Genomic DNA, 25,071 nt, shown 5'->3' with positions numbered 1-25,071 from the left:
TGAAACGAGGAAACCACTTGAGTTTTCTCCATACTGGTGTCCTTGTAAGCTGTGTTCAACATCACAACAGTTTCTGTGGCATTTTTTCCCAATCAGGAAACAAAATTTCACAGCCTCACACTGCTCTCTTAAATCGGCCATTACAAAAAATTAAGTTGAATGAAACTGCTTTCATAAAACACTTCACTGTGACCAGAACCTTCCCAGGTGATGCCACTGGCTACACCAACTCAGAGTAAGTTGCTCAATGCTCACCTAATAGGAAAAATGCATATGATAAGGTGTTAAATTTTAACCTATGTCAGCAATAATGTATTTTATAATGCATTCTGTTTGATATCAAGATGATTCACATCCATAGTCAATGATCAGAGGGAATTCACTGGAGGCTTAACCCATGTGGGGACACTGCAAACGATTCCACTGTCTTCCATAGTTTTCTGCAAACTGAATGCTCAGAATTTAAGCGCAAATATAGTTCCCTCCCCGGTCTTGGATTTTATTATTTACAATCCGTAGATCACACAGGCTGATGTACTTCTTCCATGTGGACTTAGATGGCTGTTTGATTTAAGACAAGCTTTTAAGAGTCCAGATGTTATTCTTTCTGTTAGACAAGTATCATCAAATTTCTTCACCATACTTTACTATAGCATCTATATCTTCCGTCATCTCTTCATGAGGGTAATAATTGAGTAGGGCTACATCTTAAGCAAATGTGGTGAAGAAAACTGTTGGTGCTTGGATATTAAAAGATATAGTGTCTGGGGTCTTAAAGGCTTGAAGTTAAAAAGCGGCCATCTAGCAGGGAAGCAACAAAGCCCACATAGAAGAAGCACACCAACCTGTGTGTTCATAGGTGTTGATGGGAATAGGTATCAGCGCTTCAAAATCAAGCAATCAAATTGATGTGAAGGAGCGCAGATAAAGTGGAGGCTCAAAACCCACCTGTAAGATAATTGGACAGTCCCTCACAGAAGGGCCACAGAAAGGGATGACATATCCAGGGTGCAGAATAGTACTGATGAAACACAACTATCCCCTATTTCTATATCTCCTTCTCTTACTATAATGGTCTTTGTTTTACCTCATTAAACTTGTTAGACTTCCGTATGTTCATTTGTATAATTAAGATATTTTGATGCAAGAATTCCGAGATAGATAAATGCCTTTGAAAAAGTAATGGGAGATATGATTCCCTGAGGGTATGGGAAGAAGTAGGAGGGGTGGAGCGAAGGAGGTGGAAGCAGCTAACAGTAATGACTGTATATCTCCATTTGAGTGGAATGAATAACAGAATTATAGGTGAATGATACAATGGATGGTGTAAGATATGGTGAATGCATAATATATAACATAATATAACATAATAAATAATAAGATAAACACGGGTTCCTGGGGTGTAGGGGGGGAGAGAGAGGGGATAAAGGGAAGCTGATATCAAAGAGTTCAAGAAGAAAGAAAATGTTTTGAAAATGATGGTGGCAGCAATTGTACGAGACTTGATCTAATGGAATTATGGGTTGTTATAAATCTGTAAGAGTTCCCAATAAAATGATTATTAAAAAAAATAGAAGAAATTGTGCTTAGGTTGTGACATATGATTAAGTGCAGGTTCAAAATGCATTCATATACCTATGCTTTATATATGTTCCTGGCTCACTTTTGACACAGCATTAACATTTCTTTGGACAATATAACTAACCCTATGGGGCCTATGGTAATTCTATTCATAATACCATTAATTTAGGCAATGAAATAAAAAATAAAATACTGTTGGGTAAAGGAAAGTATACATGTAGAGGCCCGTATTTAGACTAAAACATATGGATTGTTGATGTGTACAGATCAAATTTAGGTGCCTGAGTACTACGCAAACTATGAGAGTTGGAGATAGGGCAACGCTTTCAATATCACTCACCAAAGCAGAACTGTGCTTGCAGGACCAAAACATGTCACAGAAAAAGGCAAGAGAATATGAAAATAGCAATTAGACTTGGCCAGTTTGAGGTGCCCAACATCCTTCACACGCCGCAGCGGAAGGATTCGGTTTGGAAGTCCCACTAAGTGAACTGCAGTGTACCTAAAACACACTTGTAGCAAATTAGAGGAGCCGAACTATTCCCTTGGGTTTCCGGCTGAAATGCGCCAGTGGGAGAAAAAGCAGACGACTGCCGTCCCGAGGGTGAGTTTGGAAGTCATGGGACTTTGATTGGACTCGCTTGCTTGGAAGGTGCTCCCCCGAAGCAATGCTCAGTTGCACGGCATTGTGAATATGATTACTATCACTTGACTGTACCCTCCAAACTGGTGGAATTGGTGCTTTTTTGGTACTATATATTTTATCCCATTAGAAACACACTTGAAAGCATTTCCCTGGTGATGAAGTGGTTACACATTCGGTTTTGATCCTCAAGGTCAGCAGTTTGAGACCACCAGCTGCGCCACTAGAGAAAGAGCAGGCTTTCTACTCGTTAAACAGTTAGTCTCTGAAACTCTCAAGGGTCCCTGTGAATCAGTCTGGACTCAAGAGCAGCGCATTTTGTTTGGTTTTTGATCATCAATATAGGAAGTTATTAAGTGTTGCAATAAATCTTTTATTAATGAAATCAGTCAACTAAGAGACAAGCATAAGTCCAAAAGTATCACTACAACATCACAGACACTTTCATTAAACAAAAATATCAAAATGTGAAGCTGTTCCTTAACATATCCTCAGCCAGTTCTATGCATTGCTGAAGGCAATGTTTCCATCTCTGACCCTTCCCTGAAGAGTTCTGCACATCTGGCTCTGCCTAGGAGGGGACTTACGCGGGCATCTGGCAGTTCCATGGTTATTTGATTGAGGAGCTGCTGCACTGTTTTCCACAGTTGCCACAATTGAAGTCTCCCCTGGCCTACACGAGGGCATCAAACCTCGTTCAATACATTTTCCCCCCCTTAATGAGGCTTTCTGATAGCTCCAGCCTCAAAGAGTTACTCCCCTTTGGGAGCACAGTTAGGAAACGCTTTTTGTCTAGCACCAGCCAACCTTCGACTTAACCCAGATTACCTCTCCATTGTACACGGGTCGTGCCGTTTATAGTGACTATGAAAAGATGGATCCATTCCACAGGACTCAAGCCGAACTCACTGCCGTCCAGTTGATTCTGGCATGGCAGGTTACCCTTTGCGCTGTTAACCGCAGCCTAGCAATTTGAAACCACGAGCCACTCCCAGGGAGGAAGATGAGCATTTCTACTCCCACAAGGAGTTTACAGTCTCTGAAAACCAAGGGGGCGTTTCATCCTGTGATATAAGACTGCATAGTTTGGATGCTGATCTGTTTGTCCTCAGAACAGGCTGCAGGCACACGGACTGGGAGAAGGCTGAGGATGGAATCTTTTTAAGCCAGGAAAGAAGGGAAGAAGCCCCAGAAAGATGACTGTAGAACGTTTGGGAGAGTCCGTGAAAAAAAAAAAAAAAAGACCAATGAAAGAAATGTCATCGAATTACAGAGGATGCAGCTTTCCTGAGAAGGGAACCTCTGCTTTAAAAATACCAAACATTATTGTCTTTAGTAAACACAGGGTTAAATAACTTTTGGATTTAAATTAGATCCCCCACCCCCACCCCCAAACCAGTTTAAATATAGTAATAGTAAAGACAGAAGTGTAAAATAAACACAAAGCTACATTTAAAATGATTCTTATTCTTTTAATTCTTAAAGGTTTAATGATGACTGATGTTTTGATGTTTAAATATGTAACAAAGTCATTGGATGAAATGACAAATTTATTTGAATCCAAGCAATGGTTTCTAACATAAAAGGTTGGTGAGGATGGCTCAGGATCTAGCGGTGTTTTGTCCTGATGCACACAGCATCACTGTCAGCTGAGAGCACTGAATAAGAGATGCTTTGGAAAAGAGAGAGAGAGAGAGAGAGAGAATAACAGCTAGGGTGTTTATTATAGCAACACAGCAGGTTGTTGCCAAATTACTTCTCTCACCAAGGAACAATTTGGTCTGGCCAGACTACTCCTTAAGGGAAACAAGCTGCTAATTGCATACACCTTGGCAGTGACCTTAAAAAAAGTGCTGTGACATTAAGAACAACCAAATTAGTTGTGCTTGATTTATTATACCTGCTAATTAGATGGTCCTTTGACTCAGTGATAATCCAGATTAATTGAGTAAATAGTCTACCTACAGGAACTAACCAAGTCATTTGCTGTTCAAGGTGTATAAGGGGTCTGAAGGTACTCTTTGGAAAACCGAATCTAGTGATCACATTCTCCCTGTCAGGAGAGAAACAGTGAGTCATGTTCCATTACAGGGCTGAGTGCAGATGCCTCAAATGCATTCCATTGAATTTTTAGCTGGTGCAGCTTTTATTTTCAACATAGCCAATGACTTCAATTGAACAACAGTAGGTTGTCCACCATTTGACCAGCTCATTTCACATATATTTTTCAGAGTCCAAAAGAGAAACATCTGTATTTGCACGCAGAATTATTTTCTCCTTCTTACCTCAAGAGCATTTGACAACTCCAAAGTGATTTAACAGTTAATTTGCCCTCCCCTATTAGAAGATCTTCCACTATCATCAAGTTGATTCTGACTAATAGCAACCCTATGGATTTCTAACGCAGGACATTTTATGGGAGCAGACAGACAGACAGACTCAGCTTTCTCCTGCAGAGCACCGGGAGGGTCTGAACCCTGACCTTGTGGCTAGCAGCCTAACACCTAACCTACCGAGCCACCGAACTCCAACTCCAAAATCACTGTCATCTAGTCCATTCTGATACCTGGTGGCTGGCTCTGCAGGGCAGAGTCGAACTTCCCCTGTGGGTTACAAAGTCTATACGTCTTTGGGGAGTAGAAAGCCGCATCTTTCTCCGGAGAAGCAACTAGTGATTTAAAACTGATGACCTTCCAGTTACCAGCCCGGTTCAAAACCAGCTATACTACCAGGGTTATCTAGAGACATCAGGGCTCCTGTATTGAAAACATAATGTGCATTTATATTACATGTTTCCAATAGGAAATTCACATTGAAATCCTTCATTGTGATGTCTGTGGAAAAGTTAAGATGTTGTTGCTGTTGTTAGGTGCCATGGAATTGGTTCGGAATCGCAAAGACCCTCTGTAGGACAGAAAAACACTCCCTGGTCCGGGGCCAGCCTCACAATTACTTTTATGCGTGAGGCCATTGTTGCTAACAACGGTGTCAATCCGTTTCATCAAGGGCCTTCCTCGTGTTCGCTGCTGCTCCAACTTCACCGAGCACTAGTCTTTTGTGATAATGTCCAAATGAACTCTCGCCATCCTTGCCGCTAAGGGGTATTTGGCTGTACTTCCAAGACAGATTTATTTGTCCCTTTGTCAGGCCATGTCACTTTCAATATTCTTTGCCAACACCATAGTTCAAGTACACCAATTTTTCTTTGGTTTTCCTTATTCAATACCCAATTTTCACATGGGCATGAAGTGTTTGAAAATACCATGGCTTAAGGCAGGTGCATCTTAGTCCTCAAAGTAATATCCTTGTTCCACAACACTTTAAAGAAGTCTTGTGCAGAAGATTTGCCCAATGCAAGGCATCATTTGACCTCTTGACTGCTGCTTCCATGAACATTGATTGTGGATCTAAGCAAGACAAAATCCTTGACAACTTCAACTTTTTCTCCATTTGTCGTGGTGTTACCTATTGGTCCACTGGAAAGGATTTTGGTCTTCTTTACATTGAGATGTAATCCATACAGAAAGGTACAATCCTTGATCATCAGCCAGTGCTTCAAGCTTCCTCACTTAGAGCAAGCAAGGTTGTGTCATCGACATATCAAAGGTTGTTAATTACGCTTCCTCCAATCCTGATGCTTCATTCTTCTTCATATAATCCAGTTTCTCTGATACTTTGCTCAGCATACAGATTGAATGAGTATGGTGATGATACAACCCTGACACATACTTTTCCTGATTTTGAACCAGGAAGTTTCCCTATGTTCTGTTTGCGCAACAGCTTCTTGATCCATGTGCAGGTCCTGCATGGGAACAGTGAAGTGTTCTGACATTACCCTTTTCCACAGAGCGTTCCTTAATTTACTCAGCATATTTTAAACTGAAAGCACTGAAAAAAAATTCAAGCCTCGAGCTGAATATTAAAAGATTCTATGGGAGAAATATTGAATGATACAGGAAAGAAACAGCAAAAGAAAATGGAAAAAATATACAGAGTCACCATGCCACAAAGGATGCGTTGACTTTCAACCATTTCAAGAGGTAGCATGTAACCAAGAACCAATGGCACTGATGGAGGAAGTCCAAGCTGCAGTGAAAGTATTAGCAGCACTCCAGCAATTGACGAATACCAATTGAAACGTTCAACAAGCTGATGAAGCACTGGCTGCATTCACTCATCTATGCCAAGAAATTTGAAGACAGCTTCTTGGCAAACCAGCTGGGAAAAAAAATCCACATTTGTACCCATTCCAAAGAAAGGTGGCCCAACAGAATGCTCATATTATAGAACAATTTCACTGGTATCTCATGCAGGTAAAACTTTGCTGAAGATCTTCCAACAACAGCTGAAGCAGTATATTGATAGGGAGCTGACAGAGGTGAAGATTGGATTCAAAAGAGGAAAGTTAAAATAGCTACTATTAGTGTTTTTAGTGGATTAAATAGCATCCCTCCAAACTTTGTGACTGCCTGGCATTCAAAATATAACATTGGAAATTCACTAGAATGCATAAAAATCACTCACAGTTCATTATAACGTAAATTCCATATGGGAGGAAATTTTTGTCTATTTTACTCCCAGCACATGGTTGGTGCTCCAAAACGATTTGCTGGATTAATTCAATGACACTATTTACAAGAACAGGAACTACTAGATTATTTGCTCAGGCTAGATGTAATGGCTCTCCCTGGGATTATTAATCCTCATGTATAAGGTTGCTATGAGTTGCAAATGACTCCATGACATGGAAACTTTGGTATAGCTCTTTAACTTTTTGAGATAATTAGGGAAAGAGTCCATAGATGTTTAACTCAAGCCGCTACATGTTCTTGTAAGCAATGCATCATTTTATAGTTTCAGTAAATATATTATGTGTCCTAATTTGTTATATATTTGTTCCACATTACTAAGATCATTTAAACGCCCTGCACACGAATGGGTTGAGTTTCTTTTCAGGGCTCTCCTGGTGGTAGCAATTTCAGTCGTTTGTCACTGACGGCGCGCATGGAGAGTCATCCCTGCTTTCCAGCTGCGCCTTTTCCAGGGAGTCTCTAAGCCTATTTCTTTGACATGGTGATGATCACACTTGTACTACATTTTAGGAGATATAAAGTATAGAGAACAATTCCTGCCCTACGGGGATTTCCTAACAAATGCCAGTTATGTTGAAGATGCTATTATCATTGTGTTGTTGTTTTTATTGCTGTTGTTTTAACTGAGTTATTTAAGATAAATCCCAGGAGTGAATTACTGGGTCAAAAGTTCTAATAAAGAGGCTGACTCCATTTTTGCCCCCCTGTTTCATTAACTTTTTTTTTTTTAATCCCTTTATTGGGAGCTCGTACAGGTCCTATAACAATCCATACATCAATTGTATTAAGCATATTTGTACATATGTTGCCATCACCATTTTCTAAACATTTACTTTCTATTTGGGCCCTTGGTTTCAGCTCCTCTTTTTTTCTCTTCCCCCTCCCCCCACCGGTGACCCCGTGATAAATTATAAATTATTATTATTTTCATATCTGACACCAACAGCTGTCTCCTTTCACCCATGTTTCTATGGTTCATCCCCCTGGGGGTGGAGGGGGTGGTGGTTATGTGTCGGTCTTTGTGATCGGTTCCCCCACCCTCCGCTCCTCCCTCCACACCTCCAGGTACCGCTAATCCATTTCTGTACCTGAGGGGTTGGCTGACTCCATTTTTATGTCTTGCTGTGGACAGCTCTGGAGCCCTATAACTTCCTCTTTTTCTTTTCTTTTTGCCCCACACCAGAGCAAGATGATGAGAAAGTCTGGGTTCTTTGTCCTTTGGTGCCAGTGGGATATTGAGACCACTTCAGCCCCTGCCTGCATGAGGCTTTCCTCAACCTAGCTGCACTCTCTCACCATTATAAAACCCAAAGTCTCTTTTTCTTACTTTTCCCAAGCCAATTTTGAATCCGCTTCAGTAGTTACAGTGGCCACACAGGACTCACAGAGAGTACTCATAATTAAGGAATTTAAATAGGGAAGTAACAGCTGATCATTCAGCATCAGGAATAACTTTGGAATCACTCCTTTTGTCAGTCTCTTGTCAAGTTTTCCCGTAGGCATACTCTCTTCTGGCTCTTAACCTCTTGATCCTGAAGCCCCTTCACCTCTACTCTGCTGGGGCAAGTGCTACAAAGCTCTTTTAACTCTACAGATATGTGCCCAGAGGCACCCCACTCCTCAATAAAGCACTCTGCTCCACCCAAGGACTGGGAAGTGCACTGTTGTGGTCTCCTGCTTCTGTTACTGCTGATGCCCATGCCGCGGCTCCCTCCCTTTCTCTGCTGCCCCTCGCTGTCTTTATCCATGTCCAGTATCATTGCTCTTTGATTGAGAAGGTTCTCGGTCCAGATATCCGAGAACTCACTTTACTCCTGACTTTTTTCTTCGTGGTCATGAGACCCTCTTTTCTACTTCTGGGATGGCTCATTCTAAGCCTAGCTGAATGGAAAATCAACCAATCCTCATGTTAGGGTTCTATATACCATATTTGCCTGGCCCCGCCCCATAAGGATACCATGGACCTTATTAGCATTTTTAGTAAGCTATACAATTTCCTCGGTGAGCCAAAAGCACCTCACAGTTTCAACATCCTGTCTAGGCATTTGATGGGAATTACAAAGACTATAGCTTGTTTTTAGCTGCCATCAAGTTGATTCCAACTCACAATGACCATCTGTATGCAGCAGAATGAAATCATGGATCCTCCCAATTGTTCTTATGTTTGAGCCCTTTGTGGAACCACTGTGTCCGTTCATCTTTTTAGCCGTCTTTCCCTTTGTCACCCCCAAGACTATAGCTAGGGCCATATTGAGTAATCTATTGCATCACACACAAAACCTCTTCTACTTAAAAAAAAAAAAATCTAAAAACATCACTCTATTAGTAATAGCCTTCTCATACCTTCTTGGCATGCAGAGGGCATCCTCCGTCTGTATATTGCAACCACAGTTTGGGTGGAAGATCTAGTTGCTTCAGCAGGGTGACTACAACAAAGGCTCTGAAAAAAGCAATCAAACAAAAAAACCTGTGTGCCTCAACTGGATTTTCCTTATCATATTATTTGAAACATTAAACATTCCATGAACTCTCAATAAAAGGTAGCCCCTTGAACTTAGTTTAACATTAACGAAGTTTATTAATGGATACTTCTCATTTATTACTTCAATTTCTTTCCCCCCAATTTACTGTGGTTAATACATTTTGGATTAGTTCCTGATAACCAATATTAAGAACATTGGAGAGAGACAGAGAGGCAGGTCTGTATTTTGATGCTTTCTTTATCTTTTTTCCCCTCAAGCCATTTTGGGTGGGGTTGTCTATTCATTGAAATGCCATCTCAGCAGGCCCCAGCCCTCGACTGCCTTCCTGGGTGTACACAACAGACCTCTCCTTTGAATGTCGTTCTGTGTGCTTACCTGCCCAGGGAATGGGATGTCTTTTCTGTGACTTTCCTAACCCTTAAAGGTCAAACAAGAGTCTCCTGCTATAGAAGTAAGCCTATTGGAAGCCTGAGTTACTGCCCAAAGGGGCCTGAGAGCCATGGGGGATTTTCTGTAGACAAAAGGCCTTCACTCTTTATATCTTTTTGGAAGCTATTATATTTGTTAAAGTTTGACCTCTAAGTTCACTGCTTTAGTATTTGCTCAAGAGTCTGGTCTCCATTTAAGATGTCAGTTGCTGGAGCTAAATCTCTGAGCACTTGTCTTTGGAGATCATTGGTTTGAGAGAACAAAGCGCAGCTGTTTCTATCTATGCTAGGCAGTAAAGAATGATGTTTGGGGGAACAGCGTGTGGGGCCAGAGGGCTCCTTTCAAAGCCTGCTTGTTTGCAGTCTGCTCTTTGGCATATTACTTAATCTATCCCCTCAGTTTCTGTCCACTTCAGAGGACTGTTATAAGTTTTAAATGACAAGACTCAATGACAGTGAGCTGCGTTGGGTAAGAGATCTAAAGGACTGAGAACAGGGCCCGGCAGTGTAGTGTTGTTAGGTGAACTCTCCTCGCTTCTGTTCATAGCCAGCTCACGTACAACAGAATGAAAGGGCCTCCTTGTTCTGGGACAACCTCCAATTGTTACGTGAGTCCATTGTTGCAGTCACTGTGTGAATCCATCTCATCTAAGATCGTCTTCTTTTTGGCTGACCTCTACTTTGCCTAACACGATATCCTTCTCCAGAGCCTAGTGTGGTCCTTCTGGATAACATGTGCAAAGCAGCAAGGCAAAGCCTCTACATCTTTCCTTCAAAGGAGCACTGTGGCTGCACTTTCTTCAAAGCAGACAGCACCATTCTTCTGGAAGCCCGTGCTAGACTCAATGCTCTCCATTCAGACCATAATTTAAATGCATCACTTTTCCTTCCAATATTCCTTTTCTTTGTGCATTTTATAAACATTATAAACATTGGATATATGTGATTTTTTTATTACTAACCAGGTGTATTATGTCTAAATTTAGTTGATCCCAGTCCTCAGCCACTAATGAGAAGATATATTTTATGGCCAGTCAGTGGTTTCAAAGCTTCTTATGCTACACTGGAAGAAAAATCAGAACCACTATCTCAGAACTTTACGGTCAATGGTACTCATTCGGTCTGATAAGGTTGCTGATGTCTAGTTTTCATTGCATCATGGAAAACACACAAGCACTACTGAAGAATTCTGGTAAGTGTATCTGACACACGCGCATATGAAGAGACTCACATAGACAGGTAATATGCTTTGATAAGACCATGAAAAGACTTTCCAGTAGAGAGTGAAAGAAAAACATCTCTCTTGTTCTTTATAGAGGCAAAAAATCCAAGCAGAACAAAAATGTTTACTTACTAAATGAATATTTGTCTTGTTATTCATTAATTTATTCATTCACATAGACACTCACACATTCATGCTTTCATTTATTTTGTGGTAAGTTCTCAGAATTCAAATATGAGTGAGATGATGTCCTTGGGCTCCTGCAGAAACAAAACAAACAGAGGCACTGAGGAAAGTTAATCCTAGCAGCCCATCGGAGCCGATTCCCTAGCCAACACGTCATCTCCTGCTAATATCCCAGACTGACTTCCCAGGGTGATGTAATATCTTGTGATTATCTGAACTATTTTCATACAAAACAAACTCAGAAGAATGCCTGTGTTGACATCCCTCACTGACCCATAGCCCTATAGGGGACAACACTGGAGACACTGTGGGAATTGCCCCATATTTGACCCAACCACACCAAGGGCGTGGAACAGAACAGCATGGAAGTCCCTAGGGAATACCAAAAATAGACTTTGGGGCCAGAGTATGGCACTCCATCAGACTCGACTGGAAATCACTCCTAAAGGTCAAGAAATACACCTTGAACTATTTATAGTTTTTCTTTTTTTGGTTTGTCATTTTTTGTTGTTATTGTTGTTTGGTTTTGTTGCTTGTTTTGCTCTGTCTTATTTTTGTGCATATTGTTATCTCTGCAAGTCTATCTAGATAAGATGGCTGAATAAACTATCCAGAGGAGAAAACAACAGGACCGACAGTTTCAAGGGACACGGGAGAGGGGGATGTGGGGGAAAGGAAGTGGTGTTAACAAACCCAGGGACAAGGGAACAAGTGATCCAAAATCAGTGGCAAGGAGAGTGTAAGAGGTTTGGTAGGGATTGATTAAAGGCAATGTAACCAAGAGGAATTACTGAAACCCAAATGAAGGCTGAGCATGATAGTGGGACCAGAGGAAAGTAAAAGGAAATAGAGGAAAGAACTAGGCAGCAAAGGGTATTTATAGAGGTCTAAATATAGGCATGTACATATGTAAATATATTTATACATGATGATGGGGAAATAGATCTATGTGCATATATTTATAGGTTAGTATTAAGTAGCAGATGGACATTGGGCCTCCACTCAAGTACTCCCTCAATGCAAGAACTCTTTGTTCTATTAAATTGGCATCCCATGATGCTCACCTTCCCGGCATGATCCCTGAAGTCAAATGTGTGCGTCAGCAAAGGTGGTGAAGAAAGCTGATGGTGCCCGGCTATCAAAAGATATAGAGTCTGAGGTCTTAAAGGCTTGAAGGTAAACAAGTGGCCATCTAGCTGAGAAGCAACAAAGCCCACATGGAAGATGCAAACCAACGTGTGTGGCCATGAGATGTCAAAGGGACCAGGTATCAGGCATCAAAAAAACAAAAAATCATATCACTGGGAATGAGGGGTTGTGCATATTGGGGACCCAAAGTCTATCTGTAGGCCACTAGACATCCCCTTACAGAAGGGTCACCGGGAGGAGATGAGCCAGTCAGGGTGCAGTGTAGCAATGATGAAACACAACTTTCCTCTAGTTCTTAATTGCTTCATCCCCCTCCTCCACTGCCACTATTATGATCCCAATTCTATCTTACAAATCTGGCTTGTCCAGAGGATGTACATTGCTACAGATATGAACTGGAAACACGGAATTCAGGACAGATGATCCCTTCAGGACCAGTGGCGAGAGTGGCGACAATGGAAGGGTGGAGGGAAAGTGGGTTGCAAAGGGGGGGACCGATTAGAAGGATCTACATATAACCTCCTCCCTGGAGGAGGGACAACATAAAAGTGGGTGAAGGGAGATGTTGGACAGTGTAAGACATGACAAAATACTAATAATTTATAAATTATCAAGTGTTCAAGAGGGAGGGGGAGCAGGGAAGGAGGGGGAAAGAATGAGGAGCTGATACCAAGGGCTCAAGTAGAAAGCAAATGTTTTGAGAATGATGATGGCAACAAATCTACAAATGTGCTTGACACAATGGATGTAAGTATGGATTGTGATAAATAAAATGATTAAAAAAAAAAAAGAATGCCTGTGTCATGCTTTGTGCTCTTCTTGAAGTCGAGCTTCTTGAGATCACAGAAACAATTTTTGAAAACAGAGATCATCAGGCGGCACCATCACCATTATGGTTTTAAATATAGAGTCCATACTCTCAGCAACATCCTCCTTGCAGACTGATGCGGTGGGCAGAGCAGTCCATTGTATCGCCTAGGTGACAGCTCAAGTAGGAGCAGTGGGATTCAATGCACAAAGGAGGGAGTGATGAAGCCAAATGGGCAGAAAAATATTTTCTGTCACGGAGAAGGGGCAAAGGAAATGGTAAAACTAGATATGGGTAAACTGGGTCCCTTTGGGCTCTTCCCAAACAAACATCCTATAACCCTGGATTGTCATACCCTAACTTATAAGAATTTAGTAATATTAATTTATCAGCTCATTCATCTTGTTACTCCTTGTACCTCATGATGTGAATTTCTAGGAAATCTGAGGTAAGATTATAGAACAAAGTGGAAAGGTTGTTGTGTTGATGATACCAACAGGAAGCAGATGAAACACTCAAATTAAAATATTTTGGGAAGAATTCATTTTACATGGAGATTATTTACAAAGGTGTGGCTGAGGTAGAGGGAAATCACAGTGATAAAATTAGTATCTGGGATTGGGTAGTGGAGCCATTACAACTTCTGGGCTTGAAGGGCTCAGAGTGCAGAGTGAGTGCAGGAAGCAAAAAGGTAAGTCAGCCATGTCATGTGGACCACTTTGAAAGGATAATAACTTTACAACCCCAGGTGGTCTTGCATGAAATGAGTCTAGCTAAGTGAAGGCACAAAAACCAAACAGAGCAAAGACCCTGGCCTCCTCCTGTTCCCTCTCTCCAATTTCTAGTTTGTTCACCCCATTGCCTGAACACTAGATGAATCCAGAAAGCATGAGAGTCTGATGTTGCCCGCAGGGTTCAGATATCATGGGGACGGGAGCAAGAAAGAGTTAAGAGTAGATCAAGAAGGAGAAATGAAAGCCAAAGGACTGGAGGTTTTCATAAACCAGTTATAAAGTGTAATGGGGAGCAGCATGCATCCTAGCCAAGTATATGATCATAATCCATAATCAGGCCAAGGTAGAGTGGAGTCATAACCAAAAAAAGCACTGTTGTTGCAGTGAACGGTAACTTAAAAGCCATTTTCCCTCTACTTAAGCCTCTGAGTGGTGCAATTTGTTTTCAACCACTAACCTAAGGGTTGGCAGTTCAGATCCACCCAGTAACACCATAGAAGCAAGGTTTAGCAATCTGCTTCTGAAACAATACAATTAAGAAAGATCTCTAGAGAGGTTCTACTCTCAAACACACAGGGTCACAATGAGTGAGAACTACTTTTGAACTCCTTAAAGGGATGTGCAGGTCCAACATCTATATATGAATGATTGTTTCTTCCATGTTTCCCTTCCTCCTAAAATATCACCCTGAATAAAATTGCACATTTTCTTCATTGCCCACCTTTGGATCCCAATAGTTACTCTCCACTTTTCCGGTATGAAAGCCCCCAAGCCTTTGATCTGCAGAGACAGAGAGGACCCTTGTTAGAAAGTCAAAGACGGGAAACTGAGTAGCATCAGTGGTAGGGTGTTGCTAGGGAGGTAAAACTTCAATAAATTTAGATTTTTATCCCTATCTTGCAAGCATAGGAAGTATCCAGAAAGACTAAATAACCAATCTCTGGAAAACTACACCAAAGAAATTTCTGGGTCTAGGGTCTAGAGTCCTCGTGGTTACACATTGGCTGCCAACTGCAAGGTCAACAGTTCAAAACCACCAGCTACTCTGCAGGAGAAAGACAGGGCCTTGTCCTGTCAGTAGTTATAGTCTCGGAAACCCCCAGGGGCAGCTCTCCCCAGACTTACAGGGTCACTACGAGCGGGAATTGACTTGATGGCGGTGAGGTTGAGGGGGAGAATCTAAGTACAAAACTACCTCTCAAGGAGTTGACACCAACTCATGGTGACCCCATGTGTGTCAAGCAAGTTTGGCAGTTCAAACCTACCAGCCATTCCATGGGGGAAACATGAGGCTTTCTGTTTCCATAAACATTTACAGTTTCAGAAACCCTACAGAGCGTTGCTATGAGTTGGAATCAACTTGATGGCAGTGGGTGTAGGTACTTTCATTTGTACTCACCGATGTATGCATCTACTTGTGTACTCATCTCTGTGTGTATGTACTTGTGAACCAGTTTGCCGAGACTCATCAATAGTGTCCAAATGCTCATGATCACTTTGGTTGTGCTGTGCTTACTGCACCCACAATCAGGACTGCTTTTCTCATTACCAAACTCATTTCTACTATGTTAAGCATATGTCCCCACCCATCTCTCTACTAGTCACCAATGAACATTGACCTCTAAAGCTATTCTTGTCTTCATATAAAAAAGGGATCATATAATACTTGCCATTATATACTTGCTTTATTTCATGTCACAGTATTCCTTCCAGTCCTATCTCCATGTTATAATATGTTTATTGAACTCTTCATTGTTTGTTATGGCTGCATGACATCCCATTTTATTTATAAGCCACAGTCTGCTTATCCATCCATCCATTGGTGGACACTTCAATTGTTTCCAGTTATTTGGTATTGTGACTCAAGCACAATGAACATAGGGATGTAGATATTTTTCTGTTTTTAGCGTTAGTGGGCTAAGTGTTGAGTGTCTTACTACAGGCTCAGCAGTTCAAAACCATCCATCACTCCGACGGAAAAAGGTGAGGCTTTCTACTCCCATAATGCTCTACAGTTTTGGAAACCCATAGGAGGCAGTTCTACTCCGTACCATAGGGTTGCTCTGAGTCGGACAGAATCTACTCAAAGGCAGTGAATTTTTTTTTTTTAAGTTTAGGTAAATACCTGGAGAAAAATGAGTCTTTGTACAAGTGTAAAGATTTATTGTCCCAGAACCCATAGAAGCAACTCCACTTTGCTCTCTAGGGTTGCTGTGAGTTGGAATCGACTTGATGGCAATGAGTTTGAGTTGAGGGTATGCAACTCGGAGTGAGGTTATTAGATCATATGGAGTTCTAACGTTTTGAGAAGTCACAATACTGTTCTCTGTAGGAACATGCCATATTACAATTCTACCACCCATAGATAAGGAAGCAATAGATAAGGATTCCAACCTCCCCAACCTTCAGCAACATTTGTTTCCTTTTTTTTCCATCACTGTCATTTTAGCTAGAGTAAGACGGTATCTCACTGTAGTTTTGATTAGCATCTATCAAATGGCAAATGATCATAAACATCTTTTTATATACTTGTAGGCTGCTTGGATACCCTCTTTAGGGAAGGTCTGTTCATATCCTTTGCCCATTTTGTGACTGAGTTGCTTGTCATTTGGTGTTGAGTTGTACTTTTTATAGATTGTGTTAGTCTGGGTAGACTAGTGAAAAAATTCATAGACACACATATGTGTATAAGAAAGAGGTTTATATACAAGAATAATTGAATAATGAGAAAACATTCCAGCCCAGTCCAGATCAAGTCCATAAGTCCTATATTAGCCCATATGTCTGATACCAATCTATAAAGTCCTCTTCAGCCTCATGAAACACATGCAATGATGCTGAATGCAGGAAGATCACAGGCCAGTGGATGCAGAGTCTTGTGAATCCAGTGGCAGTAGAGGCATCTTAGCACTGGCTGGGGTCTCCACGTGATTCCTTCAGCTTCCAGGGCAAGGGCTCTATCAGCGTAGCACAATGTGTCTTGTCAGTAGAGCATCTTCAAGGGAGTGAGTGTGGTCAGCAGTCCAATGTGTAACAACTAAGTTACTAGCGTGAAGTTGTTAAGCATTCCATTTTGAATCCACAATCAATGTTTATGAAAGCAGCAGTCAAGAGATCAAATATTAGGTGAATCTGCTGTACAAGACCTCTTTCTTTATACCGTTGAAAAGCAAGGAGTTTACTTTGAGGAAAAAGGTACACCTGACCCAAGCCATATTTTCAATCACCTAATATGCCTGTGAAAATTGAACATTGAATAAAGAAGACCAAAGAAAAATCAATGCATTTGAACAATGTTTTTTGGTTAAGAACATTGAAATTACCATGGGCTCACAAAAGAACAAACAGATCTGTCTTGGAATAAGTAAAGCTAGAATGCTCCTTAGAAGCAAAAATAGATTTCATCTCACATGTTTTGTACATATTATCAGGAGAGACCAGTTCCCTAAGAAGGACGTTTACTTAGTAAAGTAGAGGGGCAGCAAAGAAGAGGAAGACCCTCGGAAGATAGATTGACTCTGTGGCTGCCACCATGGGCTCAAATGTAAGGACAATGGTGAGGATGTCACTGGTCCAGGTGGTGTTTTGCTGTGTTGTACAGAGGGTCACTATGAGTCTTAACTGACTCAACTGCCCCTAACAACAACATTCATGCATTTGTTGTAATATTTTTGCCTCCCCCTCCTGCCGCCCAGAAACTCACATCCCATTGTTTACTTCCTATGATATTTTTAGGAATTTCATGTCTAAGACTTTAGTCATTGGTCTATTTTGAGTTAATTTTTTGTGTATGGTTCTGTTTCATTTTTCTATAGGTAAATTAATGTCAATGTTAGGTGATTAGGAACAGATTAACTTTATGAAACTTTAAATTCTTTAAAATCAGAGTCATGTGATAAAAGGAGTTCCCCCTAAATTCTGTTAAGATCATTTGTCCTCCATTTATAGAGGTCTAAGTGCAGGCATGTATATATGTAAATACATTTATAGATAATGATAGGAGAATCAATCTATGTACATATATTTATTTATAAAGTATTAAAGCAGCAGATGGACATTGGGCCTCCACTCAAGTACTCCCTCAATGTAAGAACACTTTGTTCTAGTAACCTGGCAGCACTGTGATGCTCACCTTCCCTGACACCATTGCTGAAGTCAAAATGGGTGCATAAGCAAATGTGGTGAAGAAAGCTGATGGTGCCTGGCTATAAAAAGATACAGTATTTTGGGTCTTAAAGACTTGAAGATAAACAAGCGGCCATCTAGCTGAGAAGCAACAAAGCCCACATGGAAGAAGCACACCAGCCTGTGTGATCATGAGGTGTCAATGGGATGAGATATCAGGCATTAAAGACTCAAAAAAAAATTATATCGAAGTGAATGAGAGGGAGGGCAGAGTGGAGACCCAAAGCTCATCAGCAGTCAATTGGGCATCCCCTGTCAGAAGGGTCACAAGGAAGAGATGAGCCAGTTAGGGTTCAGTATAGCACCAATGAAACACATAACTTTCCTCTAGTTCTCTAATGCTTCATCTCCACCACCACCACCCCCCACTATCATGACCCTAATTCTACCTTACAAATCTGGCTAGACCAGAACATGTACACTGGTACAGAGAAGAGCTCACAACACAGGGCATCTAGGACACATAAACCCCTCAGGACCAATAATGAGAGTAGCAATACTAGCAGAGGAAAAGAAGGGGGAGGGTGAATAAGGGGGAACCAATCACAATGATCAACATATAATGCCCTCCCAGGGGGATGGACAACCGAAAAGTTGGTGAAGGGAGACAGCGGTTGGTATAAGATATGAAAAAAAATTTTTTTTTAATTATCAATGGTTCATGAGGGAGGAAGAGTGGAGGACGGAGGGGAAAAATAAGTAGCTGATACCAAGTAGAAAGAAAATGTTGTGAAAATGATGTCAACAAATGTACAGAGGTGCTTGATACAAATGATATATGTATAGATTGTGATAAGAGCTGTATGAGCCCCCAATAAAATGATCAAAAAGAACATTTGCTTTCATACCTTTTGTTTCTTGCAATTTTTTTCTTCAGTAAGTCCAAGTATATTACACTTCAGGGATAGAAATAGGTTTGGGAGCTACATTGCCTTTAGGACTTTTTAGGCCAATAATGAAATCCCTCGTAATTTTCTCATATTTAAGAGTGATGATTTTCCTCATTTCCTGTATTAGAAATAAGTAATGTATAATGTCTGACACAATTTAGACAACTCAAAAATTGCCACTATTATTGTGACCTATGAAATCACTCAAGTCAAGAGACTTGAGTCCATTGTCTCCTTATTTATGTAGGAAACCTAAATAAATGAGTAAGTATGTTAGTGCACCAATCCTTGAGGGCATAAATATGGTAGCTCTGGGCTGGGCCTGGCCTCAGACTAATACAGAGTTGTAATATCATGGTGACTCTCAAAAGACTAGATATAGTGTTTAAGTTCTAAAATAAAGATGCTGTTGCATTGAATGATTTATTAAATTCATCTATAGACTCTTGTACTGAGTAGCAGATTAATTGAAAATCATTGTTGAAAGACAGTGTCAGTGACCAAAGAAATAAAATGCTCCATAAGACCTGAATGTGTTATTGCCATAAAAATAAAAATAAATCAATTAGGCGTTTTTATTTCAAAGACTCTTCTAGAGTTTTGAACATCCTCCACCCCCCTTGTTTCATTAACAGTATGTATAATATTTGCCCAGTCAATGTTTTCACCTGTATTGTTCAGTGACAGTTACGTTAATTATATTGCCCACCCATGACCGATATCCTTTACCAAGTTCTTCAGCACCATGAATAGAAACACAGCGTTTTCTTGACAGTGACTTTTTTACCTTTTTACCTTCCCTCCCTTTTGCTTCTGGTAATCACTAATGAAGTAGAGCATTTGCCTGAATCATTCGTTAGTAAAATTACATTATTATATAAAAGGTGAATGAACTAAATACCTATAAGTGATGATATATTGTCTAGAAAGTGCAATAGATTTAAAAATCATACACATTTACCAATATAAAATGAGCATTACCAGACTTGTCACTGTTCTTAGCAATAGTGCTATGGTTACTCAGCACTCTAGTTACCAACCAGACTCGTCAATTACCATGTGCTTTCTCTTCACTGCTCACCATTTAACTAGTTTGATCATGTCTCCCCTTTCTGTTCATTTTTACCTCGGTTGAAAATTAAGAGGGTTCCTTAAAAATGAATCATGGTTTTTAATGTAGAATAATTGTGGAAACCTTCTTCCTTTCTTTTTTAAGAATACTGTGTGTTGATTTCAAGAAGTAAAAGCATTCTAAAAAAACCTGGAAATGTGAGGGAAATCAAGAGAAAACAAACATTCAAAATTTGAAAAGACAAGTATCAGAAGAAGCCCCTGAAGTCTCTAAATTAATACTACTAGAACCGAGGCTAAAGGCATGGTGGAAAATAAACACACATGAAAAAATTCGTTCTCTGCATTTGTTTTCAAGATTTATGCTGAATGAAATACCAATAATGTAAACTCCAACCAAACGCACAGCCGTCGAATCAATTCTATCTCACAGTGACCCTGGAAGGCAGTGTAGAATGGTCCTGTGGGCTTATGAGCAGAAAGCCTCCTCTTCCTCCACAGAGCAGCTGATGAGCTCCAATCACTGACTGTGGTTTTCAGCCCAACTCGTAACCACCACACCACCAGGGCTCCAAAGTAATAATTTAGGATGGAGTAAAGGCAGTGGGGCCAGGTAGAAGATATTCAAACGAAGAGCAATTGAAAAACGGATAGCTTCCCTTTAATTAACCCTCTTGGTTTATGCTTATTTCTGCTTCTCATAATGAGAACAGAGAACACTTACAGTTTTCTATCCCAGATTGGACAACTATTACTGAAATCATTATCCCCTTGTGGGAGTGTAAAACGAACATTTTATAGTCTGTCAGTTTTACCCTGGATTCAATATTCTTCCATATATAATAGCTTCTGTTCTCATCTTCCAGCATATGGTGCTGGTCATATTGTGCACAGTAAGATAGACACAAGGTTTCCAAATGTCATGAAGTATTTGAGAGGTATGGATTTTACAAAATAAAAAAATCACTTAGAACCCTGTTGCTAGGCAAGTCGAACCCAGCTGTGCCCAGAGTGCGTGACAACAGGAAGTTTCACTCACGGCTTGACAGTGAACGTGAATGATGCTTAGTTGGAGGGGAGCCTGATATCAAAAACACAAAGCTGACGGATCTCTACAAATGCTCTGAAAGCGACATAGCAGGAAGGGAAAGCCATGCATTCATAGCTATTTTTTCTTCACCACTAAGCTTTCCCATTCTGGTTTGAAAGGTGAGAGTCTGCAGGATGGGTGAGAATGCTAATAGCCTAAGCCAGTCGATGTAGTAGCATTTACCACATTGTCAGGCGAGGGATTTTCTTCCTGAGGAGGAAGAACAGAGCAGGTGTACAGGGCTTCTGTTCATAGAAATACTACTGGCAAAACATGCGCTGTTATAATAGAGGAAGTTATTTATTAGCAGCATTTTCTATATCAGCTTCCACTGTCAGGAAAGCTATTCACTGAATGCTGTTAACAGTTACATTTCACTGCTAGGTCTCGGGCGCTACGTTCAGTCCTGGTTCAGCTACCAGCTGGGTGACTCGGCAAATGTCCTCCTCTTTCTAGGTTTTTCTTTAGCTATAAAATGACTTTTAAATGCCTCTTTACATAGGAAAATACATATGCTTCCCCCCAGAAAGATGATTTTGCTGTGTGTGCATTAATGTGTCTACATAAGTATTTTTATTTTTATTTTCTGCAAAGAAAGAATGTAAACCAGAAAGAGTATTTATGCCCCCCAATGAAGTGAAATTCCCATAAACTTAATAAGCTTTAAAATATGGAGAAATTTAATTGGTGAATATCAAACTGATAATCTGCTCTGTAAACCTTATACATTGAGGAGGAATGTTGCTAAAATAATTTATTCTAAAAATTCTTCCACATTTATGTATTTTTCTAATTTGCTGAAAGTTTAAACTTTTTTTCCAAACATGGAGGTTGTTTGATTTGGCCACGTTCCTTTTTGGCATCAACTGAGATGCAGCTCCTCCCCCCTCCCACTCCCAATCTTCCTATTGCTGGGGTGTATCACAGCGATTGAGCTTCCTGTGTTGCCTCCTGACTCTCATGCGATGAACCCCATCTAGTCATGGTGGTTTTTGTTTTTACTATGCTGTTGGATTTTGTTTTCTTGTATTGTGCTGAGGATTTTTGCATCTATATCCATAATCACTGTATAGTTTTCTTTCCTGTGATGTCTTTGTCTTTGAGTTAGTTAATTGTGCCAGCCTGGCCGATAATCACATGTGGGTCTGGTTGAAAGGCGGAGGGATAAATGGGTGGTGAAGCCTCGCCTTTCGAGTTCTCGGGTCTCTTGTTTTGTGATGGTTGCATCGGGTGCAGCTGCCTTAGCAGTTCCCTGCTTCAGCTTGCAAGATTGATTTCCTACAAGACATCCCCAAGGAGAAGCCGCATGGATCTATCCCGATGCAGCCCTGGGTGCTGGAGCAGCCATGTGGAGACCCCTGCCAGTGCTGAGATGCTTACACGTTCACGGACTCAGCTTTCCTCCTGCAGTCGGCATCATTGCCTCTGTTTTGTGAGGTGAAGGACTTTGTGGACTGGTGTTGGGTATGGGTTAATGTTGGACTTGTGGGCTTGGGCAGCATTGGGTTGGGGTGTTTTCGTGATGCACGTTTTCTTTGCATAAAACTCTCTCTTATACGTGAGTTGCTGTGGATTTGTTTCTCCAAAGTACCTAGACTAATACAGTCTTGCTTTGGCATCTGGTTAAGATTGGCTTCGCAGAACGAGTGGAAGTATTCCCTCCTCTTCTTTTTCTCAAAGAGTGTGAGAAGAAAGCCTTGGTGTTAACTCTCTTTTAAAGGTTTGGTAGTGTCATTGGTCTGCAAGTGAAGATCAAAAATACATCTACATGAAATAAATATTTGGACAACTCTTATGAGCACTCGTCTTTGTTTCTTTGGGGAGCGATAGTAGGAGGGGGGGGGGTGTTTCATGTACCACCCACACCAAGGTAACTTGCCACTTGTGTGTGAGAGCCAGCCTTCAAGAGGGCCCTCAATGACACCCCCTTTCTGATGTTCACACTGTGCTTTAGTCCCCATCCAGAGAGCTGACCTTTGTAACCAACTGGGTGTTGCCTAAAGTCAGCTCATAAAGGCGTTGCAACTCCCTCCCTCTGTTCTTGAATTGTTTTCTGCGGGAGGGGGGGGGGGGAGTAAGCCATCTGTCCCAAGGACTCAAGCAGCTCTATGCCCGCATAGTGAGAAACTAACACCTCTGCCCATAGGTAAACCTGGAAATAACTGTAGATCTAGTTGACATATTGACTACAATTTTATGAGAGATCTGTGGTCGTTACATAATTTCCTGTCAACTTGAAGATATAGTATAAAAGTGTAAGGGTGGTTCTCAACCTGTTGTCAATCAGGTCACAGCTTGATGGTGCCTTCCTGTGAACATGGCCTTCTCATAAGGAGGGCCCGAGGAAACCTCCCCTCTGACTCTCTGCCTTTATCTTCCTGCTGACTAACACTGATTCTGTCAGAGCCACCACCATTGGATCCACATGGCTTTGCACCCACCAGCCTGTGATTTTCCTGCATTCTGCGTCATTACTTGTGTTTGCAAGAATCTGAAGAGGTACTTATGGACTAGAATCGAACTCATGGACTTGACTTGGACTGGGCTAGGATAATTTCCTGATCTATGTCTACTTCTTGATATAAAGCTCTTACTTAAACATATATGAATGTAACTGGATTTGTTTCTCTAGTCAACCTGGCCTAACACAATAACCAAGTCAGATTCACTGAGATAATCTATTGCTGCTTTAACCTTTACATTTTGGGGTCATGTGTTTTGTAGCAGTAAAGGACTAACACAATTTTATTAATTATTAAGTATGTTTCTATCTTAGATTTACAGAACTACTAATATTATTACCTATGCCTATAGTTATCTTAGAGCATTTCTAAGTTATAAGCAATAAAGTAAGCTTATGAATACAATGGTAATCATTAATACTCTATCTTAAAGTAAATTTAAATCTTTCCCTAATTTAGGTACTATCAGCTGGTGCATGACGGAGGAAAACATTAACTCTTTGGTCTAGCATGCATTTAACATTTTTTTAATGTGATTCTAAGCCTGAAAGATAGTAGAAATATTAATATTTTGTGATTTGTCTCAATAAATGCTTAACAACTCCAAGTATTTGGAAACCTTTGACCAGTTAAAATACTCTGCTTTTATCTTCAAGTTTTTGCCCACATTTTCTTATTCTTTTATTTAGAAATTATACCAACAGAACTACATACTCAGTTCAAGCTTCTTTCTAGAATGAAGGTGAAACAAGCACATTGGTAGAAGAAGCAAAGCTCCAGAATTCATCATCAACAGATCAGCAATCCGTGGAAAAGGGACTCCTCAGAAGTGTTCAGAGAGAAGGAAAATGATTCCTGATCAAAGCAGAAATCTCAGACAGCATGAAGATCCATGAAAATGATAGCATAAGGCTTTAGTTCACGGTAAATTGTTACCAAATAAAACCCATATTTGTGGGCCTCAAACTTTTATTTACTTAATTTTAATATGTTTAAACTTCTGGGAGAAGCTAGGGAGTGTATTTACTGATTTTACTCCTGGGGTTTGTTGATAACCTTTAATTACCACTGTGCAAACTATTAACAAGAAAATATTCATAAGCAAAACAAAATATTTTAATGTCTTTAGGCATAAATTGGGGGTGGGCTGGGGGGTGGGAGTGAAACAAAAGAGAGCAGGTGGGTATGAAGAAGACTGAGAGGAGATAAGAAGAAAAATCAAACAGTGTCAGCTTGATGACTGGGAAATATTTGATGGCATTCACCTCCAATAAACTCAGAACTTACTGCCATTGAGTCAGTTCTGACTCATAGTAACCCTCTAGGGCTGAGTAGAATTGCTACTGTGGGTTTCCTGGACTGTAACTTAAAAAAATCATTTTATTAGGGGCTCATACAACTCTTATCACAATCCATACATACATCAATTGTGTAAAGCATATTTGTACATTCATCGCCCTCATCATTCTCAAAACATTTGCTCTCCACTTAAACCCCTGGCATCAGGTCCTCATTTTCCCCCTCCCTCCCTGCTCCCCCCTCCCTCT

The sequence above is a fragment of the Echinops telfairi genome, unplaced genomic scaffold (genome assembly GCF_000313985.2).
Source record: "Echinops telfairi isolate 266 unplaced genomic scaffold, ASM31398v2 ScPeMD7_3533;HRSCAF=4204_0, whole genome shotgun sequence".
Lineage (NCBI taxonomy): Eukaryota > Metazoa > Chordata > Mammalia > Afrosoricida > Tenrecidae > Echinops > Echinops telfairi.
This window is presented reverse-complemented; position numbering follows the sequence as displayed.